Here is a 12,124-nt window from a genome sequence, read left to right as displayed (position 1 = left end):
ACCCTCGAGGTCCATCCACTTTCCTACAAATGGCCAGATGTCATTCTTTCTCATTGCCATGTAGTACTCCATTGTGTATATATACCACATCTTCTTGATCCATTCATCAGGTGATGGAAATTTAGGCTGTTTCCTAAATGATTTGGCTGTTGTAGAAAGTGCCGCTATGAACATTGGGGTGCATGTGCTCCTATGCATCAGCACTTCTGTATCCCTTGCGTAATCCCTAGCAGTGCTATTGCTGGGTCATAGGGGAGTTCTATCAATAGTTTTTTGAGGAACCTCCACACTGTTCTCCAGAGCGGCTGCACCAGTTTACATTCCCACCAACAGTGCAGGAGGGTGCCCGTCTCTCCACACCCTCGCCAGCATCTATAGTCTCTTGATTTGTTCATTTTAGCCACTCTGACTGGCGTGAGGTGGTATCTCCGTGTGGTTTTGATTTGTGTTTCCCTGATGATGAGTGATGTTGAGCATCGTTTCATGTGCCTGTTGGCCATCTGGATGTCCTCTTTGGAGAAGTATCTGTTTATGTCTTCTGCCCATTTCTTCACTGGATCATTCATTTTTCATAAATCCTTAAATCCTTCAGTTCTTCATCACTTAAATACAGTTTCCCCTGAAAGCCCTTTTTACTAATTCACCCCAATTTGAAATGATCTCCTCACTTCCAAACCCCAGTATCAGCCACCAACGATGCCTATGTTTTAACTGTCAAATAACTATGTATTACGTTGTATTGATTGCACTTTTTTTTTTAAATCACTCAGTACCTACCATGACCCTTGGAGAGAGTACATTCTTCATTAAATATTTTACTCTTTCATGTGTTGTGCTGTCAATCTGGAAATCTTACATATTTGCAAATTAAACCCATTTTATAACATAATCAAGTACCCTCTTTTGGAAGCTCAAAGATATTCTACTGGGGAATTAAAAAAACATCTCTATATTTATTTTGGGTTTGTATCTCCTCTATTCAGACCCTGTCAGGGCCGGTGCCTTGCCCTACCCAAGCCAGCAGTGTTTGCACACACGTGAACTAAACATGCTGGGTGAAACCAAATGGGTCACTGGGGACATCAGGGTCAGACTGTGTCCCCCGGGAAAGTCATCTTCAAGGTGTTTTTTTCCCTTGAACCTAATGTCCACATTATTACGTTGGCTGAGTCAGTTACTCTTGATCCTGAAAATATAACACAGCTCCATCCTGAATGTTTGTTTAATTAATGCTGATTTGATTAACCACCAGAGTTCTCATTTATAACTCGGTGGGAATACCGAACACCGCTGTGGATGATCCTTGATTCAGCCGAGCCAGTCTTGGGAGGTATGAGCTGAGGGGTCTTGCGCACAGCCTCCCTGCGGTGTAGCCACAGGTCCCGAGGTCCACCCCATGGGAGCACGGTGACAGAGCTGACCTTCACCCAGGGCTGCTCCATTGCTTTCTCTCCTACCAGGATTCTCTGCAACCCCAGATCTCCGCCCCCCCACCTCCCACTTTCCTGCTGTCCCCACAGCGAGTCTCATGTTCCCAGTCCACGTTCGGGGCTGAGCCCCAGGGATCACTACATTCTGTCCCTGATGCTTTCAGGTCATGTCCAAGTTTAATGGAGGGATAGACCCGAGAGAGAGAAGAGCCAGGAGATTAGAGGCCACCTTGTGACAATAACCACACATAGGGAGTCAGGCAGAGGTGGACGGCTAGAAGAGAAAAGAAAAATGGATGTGCTGAAAACCAGAGGGAGTGAAAGGGAAGGTGGGGACTTTAAAAGACTCAGAGCGAGAAGGGAAAATGATGACTTAATTGTCCTGGTGACATGTGATTCTCAGATCAGTTCTTTCATTCTAGCATTGTTTCTTTCAGGAAAATTAGAATCGCATAGGTCAGATCTCTGGCTAAGTCACTTAATTTCATCACAAGACTCTGATTTTCAAAAAGTAGATGTTTAGTTTCATTACGTCATGAGCCCATTAATCATATGTGATTATTTGGTTAGTAAGTCTCCGCTCTGCTGAAGTAGAGGCTCTGTGGAGACAGAGAATGTGTCTAGTTGATCCCCACCCTATCCTGAGTGCAAGTTAGCGACCTCGCTTAAGGCAAAAAGCTAACTGTTGGGTTTCTCCAATTACAATTAAAAACTGTATCACATATTTGTTATCCTGCATGTTTAATTACTAGCAAGGTTTGACACTGTAATGACTGTTAATCATTATGCTCCCTTTCTGAAAGATTGTCTTGACCTGTTATCATTTAGGTCCTATATTTTTTATTTACTTATATGAGGCTGTTCACTCTTTTTCTGTGTGTATTTCAATGTTTTACAGATTAAAATTTTTTTTAATGTTTTTTATTTATTTTTGAGAGACAGAGAGTGACAGCAAAAGTAGGGGAGGGTCAGAGAGAGAGAGAGGGAGACACAGAGTCTGAAGCAGGCTCCAGGCTCTGAGCTAGCTGTCAGCACAGAGCCCGGACGTGGGGATCAAACCCACTAACCGTGAGATCATGACCTGAGCTGAAGCCGGACGCTGAACTGACTGAGCCACCCAGGTGCCCCAGATTTTTTTTTTTTTTTTTTACTTTTGTGAATGATGTCTTTTTTGAAATGGAGGTATTTTAATTTGATCACCTTCATAGTGATAGATCATCTCTTCAGTGGAGTCCTTCACTGCCTTAGGCACAGAGTTTGAACCGGACAAAGGCCGGCCTTGCTGGGTGGGGGCTGGGCACCTGTGCAGACGGGGAGGTGGCCCCAAAAGGCGGTTCCAAGGAAGTAGAAAAAGCCAGTTGAGACTGAAATTAGAAGGAGAGTCCGAGGTCAGGGCGCCTGGGTGGCTCAGGCAGTTAAGCGCCTGACTCTTGACTTCGACTCAAGATCATGATCTCACGGTTCGTGCGTTTAGCCCCCCAGCAGGCTTTGTGCTGTCAGTGTGGAGCCTTCTTGGGATTCCCTCCCTCCTTCTCTCACTCTACCCCTCCCCTGTTGTTTCCCATTTTCTCAAAATAAATAACTAAGCATTTAGGGAACAAAAGAATAATTTCAGTAAGCGGAGCTTACGGAAAAGAGAAACTGTGGCGGAGGACCTGACAGACGCAGCAGCCGACTAACGGGGTTCCCGGGCGGAGCCGCTGGAACGCCGTCCGGGGCGGGGCCTCTTCTACCCTTGGGGCCTTTGCCGCACTCACTTGCCGGTTCTTGGAGCTGTTTCAGTCTGGCGGTGGTTTGTAATGGTGACAGAACACAGCAAGAAGAGGGGACGTGCTGCTGGCATCTGGCACGTCCCTTGATGTCCGCACTGAGGTGCTTAACCCTTGGTGTAGGAACCCGTCATTTCCCCAGCTTTCCCTCGGGGAGGGCGAAGGGGGGAAGAGGAATCTCTACTTGCGGCACTGATGGGTGAGGACCATTGGAAGGAGAGGCTCGCTGGCTCCTCCGGGCAGCCGGCAGCCTCTGCAGGTGTAACTGAAAACACTTGGCAGTTCTTAACTTTTTTCTTATGTCCTCAGCAAAGAGGGAACAGGAAGTGTGGGGAAAAGGCCCTTCCAGCGTCAAGAGATCTCAGTTCTCTTCATTTGTGTCACTTAAGTATAGGCTTAGACTAAGTGGCAAAAACATCCCAAACCACAGTGGCCTAAACAGTAGAGATACTTATTCTTCTCTCTAGTCTGTTTGCATGCACAGCATGGGGCTGGCGTGGTGGCCCGTGGTCCTCATGGCCCAGGATACATACCTGGTGGCTTCCCGTGGTCCTCATGGCCCATGGTCCTCATGGCCCAGGATCCTTACCTGGTGGCTTCTCGTGGTCCTCATGGCCCGTGGTCCTCATGGTCCATGGTCCTCATGGCCCGTGGTCCTTACCTGGTGGCTTCCCGTGGTCCTCATGGCCCGTGGTCCTCATGGCCCGTGGTCCTTACCTGGTGGCTTCCCGTGGTCCTCATGGCCCGGGATCCTTACCTGGTGGCTTCCCATGGTCCTTATGGCCTGTGGTCCTCATGGCCTGTGGTCCTCATGGCCCCGGGTTCCTTACCTGGTGGCTTCCTGTGGTCTGAGATGGTAGTGTCAGCCCCGAGGATTGTTCTGGTATTTCAGCTTCTCAAGAAGAAGGAAAGGGGAAGAGGACACACCACTTCCTTTCCAGGGAACTTCTTCAGAATTGTATTTGTTGTTTTCTCTCACTTTCCGGTGGGTGACATTTACTCCGCGGCTTCCCCGCACTAAGAAACCCAGCCGGGGCACATGGTCTCTGCTCTAGGGCACCCCGCATCCAGCCGGTGTTCCAGACTTGTATCCCTTCATTGGCTTCAGTTTCTGAAGGTGAGAAACATGCCTCATCCGTGTTCTGCATTTCCAGTCGCTCCTCACAAAAAACCAAGCACATTCCAAGCTTTCACTTACTGCTGGAATACCGGCGTGATTTGCCTTGACACCGGCTCTCCAGAATGTTGGGAACAGGGATTTTTGCAGAGATGTCAAACGAGTACAAGAAAACCTCACTTCTGAGGAACTCGACCGCAGTGAACAGGTGTGTGTGTGTACTTACGTTGAATGGAAGAGTGTTGCCAGATTCAGCAGCTTATAAGGACCAGTGGTTTCCAAAATATGGTTTAGGTCAAGAGAGAGTAGTTACGTATTAACTCCCTAGTGACCCACGTCATCTCTGCCTCAAGTGGGTACTCTGAGGAGAGACTCTTAATGTAACCTCTTGGGGTCCAGTAGACAACAGATTACAACCATCTTGTTCTAGTTTAGAGATTTAGTTTTGCGGCGACACATGTGGACTTTCACGGCAGGAGAAGTTTATGAAATTATTAAAGCCGATGAGGAAAAAATTTTGCAAATAATCTTCCCAAAGACAGCAAATAGCTTAGAATATAAACGCATTGAAGCCTTGTGTGTCTTGAAGATGCATCCTGTGACTTATGGAGTCGGGGTTATAGAGCTGGAATCTCAACAGCAACAGCCTTGGGTAAGTCATACAGTCTCTCGGTGTCTTGGTTTTCTCATCCACGGATGGAGAAAGGAAATGTATTCTCCAGCGCCTGGTTTGTTATGAGAATCTGGGATGCAACTCACCTGATTTAATTCATGGGCAATAATTTTGGACGAGGAATTGACTAACAGAAATTGAAAGCTTGTAAGATGACCTAGACTTTGTGATGTTCTTATTTCTTACTTTCACTGTTTCTGTTAAAATTACCAATCACTGAATGCCTTGAAGACTATAAAATCTTGAGGAAGTAAGACATATTTAAAACCTAAACCTTTCATTTTGCTGGTTAGGAAACTGAGTGGGGGGTGAATGGAACAGGGTCCCAAGAAAATTCAGTCCCTGGTCCATCCTCACAAATACAATGATTGACGTTCCTAAAAGTAAAGCCTTGGGTTCTGATGTTAAGCTGATGTCTTTCTTCTTTCTTTCTTTAAAAAAATTTTTAAACATTTTTATTTATTATTGAGAGACAGAGAGAGACAGAGCATGAGCATGGGAGGGGCAGAGAGAGGGGGAGGCACAGAATCTGAAGGCGGCTCCAGGCTCTGGGCTGTCAGCACAGAGCCTAACGCAGGGCTTGAACCCACAAACTGCAAGATCACGAGCTGAAGTTGGACAGTTAACTGACTGAGCCACTCAGGTGCCCCATGTCTTTCCTCTTTCTAATTGCTCAAAATATCCTTATCTATGGGAAATAACCTGATCCACGAAAGCCGATAGATTAATGTAGGAATGTCAGAGAGAAGGGCCACGGTAAAATTGGAAGTGATAATCATTATTTAAGGTGTAGAGAACAGAAAACTGTAAGGGAGACGAAATTAGTCAAAACTTAGAAAGAGAACCTGGTACATATAGTGTTGTGGGGAGAAAAGCCAATGTTACAATTGGCAAGTCCTCTTTGGTGAGAAGTGGGCAGGAGTCTTTATTCTGGCAGCAACTTGGTTATTGGTGACGTTGGGATGAGATCACCATGAGTGGTGTGTTTGTGGGCTGGGGCAGTGGAAGATTAAGTATCTGCCACAAAGTGGGGACAACGGATAAAATGTGTGGCTCATGGAGGATCCGGGGCGCTTGGAATGGAAGCAAATGGCAGGAGCTGGAGAGAGTAAGGTGGTACCTGCCAGGGAAGCCTGTCACTGCGGCTCTTAGACTTGGAGGGACCCACATGCACATATCTGGCTCAGCCCAACCTGTGTCAGGTGTTAAGGGAGAGGCACTTTCCTTTATTTTTGTCTTTGTCTCTAGTGCTTCGCACAGTGGCTAGAACACTCGGAATCTCTGCGAAATGAATGAGAACGTCTCATATTCTAGTACCGTCCTAGGAACCAGCTCCAACCTTGGATGTGTTCTCTGCTGCCTGTGACAATATTCGATCTAAATTCCACACAGAATGGACATAAGTTTTCAACTTTGATTTTCCAGCGTTCTCCACCGAGAGGGCGCGTCGCTCAGTCACGTCTCGCTGCTCCTGCTGTGTCTCGCGCCTCTCCGCCTTGACCCTGGTGTTCTTCCAGCCTCGACTTCTCCCCTCCCGCTTTCTCGCTACACTCCAATTTAACGACATACTGCACTGAGTTGTTATGTATCAGGACAATCGTTTGTCAGTATTTGAGGTTCGATACTGGAGGTGAGAGAGGTGGATCTCATCAGTTTTTGCCAAAGCCTCTTTCTCAGAAAACATTTTTCTTAGCATCAATAATTTACATGGTGCCAGGCAGACCGGTTCAATATCCATTTTGTGGAAGCACCAACTGTTTTGAGAGTGTGTGCCCTCGCCCGAGTACACGGCAGAGAGGAACGGGCCCACGCTGGCGGCATCGGTCGGAGAGTCATCTGCACGGACCCCTCCTCTTTCAGTTCTCAGGTTTTGGAGAGCTGCCATTTTATCATTTGAGCAAATGAAGGATGGGTGACTGATAGCATGTATTAAACATCCTGGTTTGTCCAGGAAACGGGGAGCAAGGAAGTATACATTGATGATCTGCCTCCCCGTGGGTCAGATAACGGTCTGTCACGCGGTGAATGAAACGCTGTGGTTGAGGAATATGATGGTGGTTATGTGCAGATGTTTCCTATGTTGAAAAATGGGTTTATTAATGGCACGCTTATGCAGAAAGTTCTAATCAGGGATTCTGCTACCGTCAGCCTCTGAAGATCCATGAAGCTCAGATCCAGAAGTGAGTGATAATCAATGTTTGGCTTTGCTCTGTCCATAGCTGAGAAATGAATGGTGGCAGACGTCAGAAAGCTCAATCAAAAGACTAAATCGATATTTTATTTTGTCTTTGGTCATCATTGACCTGATGGCAGGAAACACGTGTCCTCCTTGATTTCTGTTTCGTTCTACACTTGTGTGATTTTCAGAGGGGTACAGAAGAGGGGTGAAGGTGGAAATAGAGTGTTCGATCGTTTGGCCATTACAAGATGATAGTTACATGCTAAGAGTACACAGCCAGTGTTTACCATGAAACTTCACGTTAATGACTCTGTAACACCAGCAACAGAACCTTAAGAAAATAGATTTGAAACTCTAGGGAATATGATCAGCTTATTTCTACTATTAGGGATCTGGCACCACCCCTTTTCTGATACAACACATGAATCAGATTCTACATAAACTGGACTATAGTGGAGGCACAGGTGGGAACATATGTGGTCTCCAAGGAGCATAGGTGTAGGTATGCAGGGGTCAGCATGAGGGTAGGAATGCCAAGGGATACGCAGTAGGAACTCAGTTTTAATTTTTATTATTTATTTATTTTGAAAATATTTTATTTTCTTAAAGATTTCTTTGTTTTGAAAGAGAGAGAGAGAGAGAGAGAGAGAGAGAGAGAGAGAGCGCATGCATACACATGTGCGTGATCGGGGGAGGGGCAGAGAGATGGAGACAGAGGGTCTGAAGGGCCCTCCATACTGACAGCCTGATGCGGGGCTCAAACTCATGGACCACGAGATCACGATCTTAGCCACAGTTGGATGCTTAACCCACAGAGCCACCCAGGCACCCCTGTGGTAGGCATTTTAAATGCCTTGTTCTTATGGCTTTTCCTTTGTGGCAAAGCCAGCGTTTTATAGAGCAATTAAATAGCAATAGCTTTTGTGTGAAAGGAAGATACTGGACATTTTTTTTTTTGTCCATTTGGAACAAGCCTTTATTTCATTACTGATGGCATGTGAAGATGTCATCCAAAAGAAATGAGCCTGGTGTGAGCAAGGAGCACCTTGAAGACAGTTCCTCTCTACAAGAGATTATTTAGACCTTGTGTGATTCTGAGCTGTTATGTTTAAGCCTCATTTCTGACAAAGGCTAGAAAACTGGAGATTTTTTTGCTACTTGCAGAAAGGAGGCTTACATTAATTTTGGTGTTGCAGGATACCTTCCTAGTTAGTGACACACGGTCTCTATCTCTGCCCCCAATTCCAAAGTCAGAGTCAGCTCCCCAAGAGCTACTCTTAGAAATCAAAGTGGAATGCCTTCGTTGGATCGTTATATCTTTCCAGAACCAGAACTAGTTTAAGACCGTGGCCCCAAAGTCCATTAGCCAAGAAAGAAGAATTGTATTACGAAGTGATAGCAAGATTTTAATTTTCTACATGTTAAAAATGATAAATCTTAATTGTTCTACTTAGAGCACATGTGAGAAGTGGACATTTGAAGATTAGGAAAATTTTAGATCAGAAAAATAGCGAGATCAAGTTCACTAAACATGGCCTGAAATTGGACTTGCTAAGAGGATCCCGCGGAACAGTTGGCGTGATGGAATGTGCGTCACTGGGAATTCCTCATGCCCTTGGGTGGCCCATTACTGTTGGCGGTTTGCCATGATACTGTTCAAATCAGAGTTAGGGATCTAAATAAAAATGTGCACATTTCTTATAAGTGAATTTAAAGAATTCTGCTGTGTATATTTATTCATTTTCCATCTTTACATACATTTGTATAAATACAAAAATGAAGGGGCATCTGGGTGGTTCATTTGGTTAAGCATCTGACTTCAGCTCAGGTCATGATCTTGTGATTCATGAGTTCCAGCCCCATATCGGTCTCTGTGCTGACAGCTCAGAGCCTGGAGCCTGCTTCGGATTCTGTGTGTGTGTCTCTCTCTCTGTCTGTCCCTCCTGCATCCGTGCTCTCTCTCGCCCCCAAAAATAAATAAACATTTCAAAAATGTAAAAAATACTAAAATGAAGATAGGTGTATGTACAATATCCTATAAAGAATGAATCTTTTAATGCGCTGTAACATCCAATAGACAATTGATTTAACCATGAGGCTGTTATATCCATATTTTTCATTTTTTGATTTAAAAGTCATGGGTTCAACTTTTTCTTTTATCTTTCTTTGAACATTTTGCCCGAAACATTCCTAGCATACACCAAAATAGAGATGAGAGTATAGCAAACCTTCAGATACTCTGTATTCAACAATGAACACTTACTTCTTAACAAAAGTTATTGGGGCTTTTGGTCATGTGACTTTGTTCAGGGTATTGAATCCTGTAGTATTTCTTGAAATGGGTTAAATATGCTCATTTATCCATGGGATGTCTTCATTTTCAAATCTTACCTATAGATTCCTAGAAAGTAGGGGCCCCTGGGTGGCTCCATCGGGTGAGTGCCTGACTTTGGCTCAGGTCATGATCTCACAGCTCTTGAATTTGAGTCCCGCGCTGGGCTCTGTGCTGGCAGCTTGGAGCCTGGAGCCTGCTTCATATTCTGTGTCTCCCTCTCTCTCTCTGCCCCTCCCTCACTCATGCTCTCTCTCTCAAAAAATAAACATTAAAAAATAAAAAAAGAAACCCCAAATTCCCAGAAAGTAGAAAGGCACTGGAAATCATATAAATATTATTATTGATAGTTTGACTAAGTATTGGAACATTTTTCATAATAGTAAAGAAAAATGTATTATTTTTAATAATATTTTTAATAATATTCTTCTGAAATAGCTTTCTATAATTAGATCAGGGAAAATTATAATGAAGGTCATCTACATTTTATGTCATGATTGGTTTTTTAATTTTTTAAATTTTTTTTATTTTTGAGAGACAGAGAGAGTGAGCAGACAGTGTGAGCAGGGGAGGGGCAGAGAGAAAGGGAGACACAGAATCTGAAGCAGGCTCCAGGCTCTGAGCTGTCAGCATGGAGCCCGACGTGGGGCTCGAACCCACAAACCATGAGATTGTGACCTGAGCTGAAGTCAGAAGCTTAACCAACTAAGCCCCCCAGGCGCCCCTTGATTGGTTTTTTAATAAGTCATCATTAATCATTACATTAAGATTTTGTTGCTCTGTGACAGATGCGGTGTTTTCTTTGTGAGTACGTCAACATTACCCTGAAGACGGATGTTTTTGTTCTGCAGAAATCAGAGGTTCAATTTTATCCTCAACAGCCATGCTTGCTTGGCTTAAGAAAAAAACCATGTTCAGTATCAAGTATGCATGCCTCTCTTTCTGGAGAGTAGCAAACGGATATTTGGAACAGATAAGAAAATTCATTATTGAGTGAATAAATAATGATTCCTCAGGAAACTTTGCCTGAAGAAAGATATGTTAACATGCTTAATTAAAGTTTAATTACAATCATCCGTGTTTATTGTGATCGTAAAATGCACAAAATGGTTGTTCCCCCATACTTTAAGGCTTGATACATGTTAATGAAATAAGAGCTCATTTTAGCAAAATAAAACCCACGGTTTTCGTATTGGGCCACAGCAAATGTACCAGGTGAACTGACTGCTTTCAATGAATGCTTTTTTATTTTCCTTAAAGAAATACACATGTTTTTAATGTTTGTTTATTTTTTGACAGAGAGAGAGAGAGAGAGCGAGCGAGCAAGAGAGAGCGCAAGTGGGGGAGTGGCAGAAAGAGAGGGAGACACAGAATCTAAAGCAGGTTCCAGGTTCCGAGCCATCAGCACAGAGCCTGACATGGGCCTTGAACTCGAACTCATGAGCTACGATGTCATGACCTGAACCAGAGTTGGCCACTTAACTGACTGAGCCCCCCAGGCGCCCCTCAGTGAGGGCTTCTGATCATACAAAAGTGAGCATTATTTTCCTCCGTTGTGTTTTTCATCCCATACTATATGCAGTGTTAGATTTTAATGGGTTTCTAGCATTAAAATGTATTCACATGTTTAAATTAACATTCCAATTTGTGACCTGACTTATAGAGGAAGAATGTGGAGCTCAGTCCTCCGTGTGGGGGACAAGACTCCACAGGCTTCCCAGCTGTGTGAAACCTTAGATATTGCAGGAGAAGAAAGGACATGTTGAGTCACATCTTAGATAGAATGAGCAGTGGAGGAGGGTGGAGTTCGGGTCACTCCATGGGGTGGTGCGTGCCGGTGACCAAGGCGAGGACCCCTCGCGTCCTGACTGGGTGTGGGTTCTGGTGCTGCCACGTGGTGGGTGCTTGGACCACCTTCTGAGCTTTTGTGAAATGGAGGTATTTACCTCAATGTTCCCGTGAGGCTCCCAACCTAAAAGTGTGTAGATAATGTCTGCATGTAATGAGTTCCTTAGACGCTAGGAACTGGTGGTCAAGTTTGGCATGGTGCGGAGGTGGTGACCCTTGGCTGTGATGGTCCCACTTCCTTCTGGCTGTACTGTGTCACCGCCTCTTTCATGAGTGCAGACCCTCTTGGTTACAAACTAGCCAGGTCTGTGTGTTTCTGCTGTGTGAAATGGGGGTACCAATCACAATGTGGCCAGGGGCTGTGTGGGCACGGCTGAGAGGAATGGCATTTGGATGGCACAGGGTTTGGGGGGCAGCAGTGGTCTCTTCCGGCTCGAAGCCCTACCGGCTGCACCCTGAGTACCCTTTTCAGAGGTACCATCTTTTGCTCTGGTTTCTTATGAGAAAGCAGAAACTGCCCTCTTGGGGGGCGCTCTTCTCCAGATGGGCTTTCCTAGGGCAGCTAGTTTTAGGGGTCTTGAAATGTATCAAGGGGACCTTGAAGATGCATCTAAAAACTTTCAAGTGTGTGACGTGGAAGTAAAATCTCTCTCTCTCTCTCTCTCTCTCTCTCTCGCACACACACACACACACACACACACACACACACACAGCCCTGAGTGTAACTAATTATAAAGCTTGGCTGGCATTTTACCAGTGCTAAATGTTTATTTTCC

At 45.0% G+C, this 12,124-nt stretch overlaps 1 long non-coding RNA gene across 1 annotated transcript in view; it reads left to right on the top strand.

The window, feature by feature from the left end:
- The window catches only part of LOC115289319, a 24,273-nt gene extending 13,913 nt beyond the window's left edge, over nt 1-10,360 (top strand). The window contains exon 3 of the long non-coding RNA XR_003907558.1: nt 10,289-10,360. This is a non-coding gene — a long non-coding RNA (uncharacterized LOC115289319). The remainder of the gene's footprint in view (nt 1-10,288) is intronic.
- The last annotated feature ends 1,764 nt before the right edge of the window (nt 10,361-12,124 follow it).

The sequence above is a fragment of the Suricata suricatta genome, chromosome 4, assembly GCF_006229205.1.
Source record: "Suricata suricatta isolate VVHF042 chromosome 4, meerkat_22Aug2017_6uvM2_HiC, whole genome shotgun sequence".
Taxonomy (NCBI): domain Eukaryota; kingdom Metazoa; phylum Chordata; class Mammalia; order Carnivora; family Herpestidae; genus Suricata; species Suricata suricatta.
Note: the sequence above shows the minus strand (reverse complement) of the source record. Positions and strands in the feature narration are given on the sequence as shown.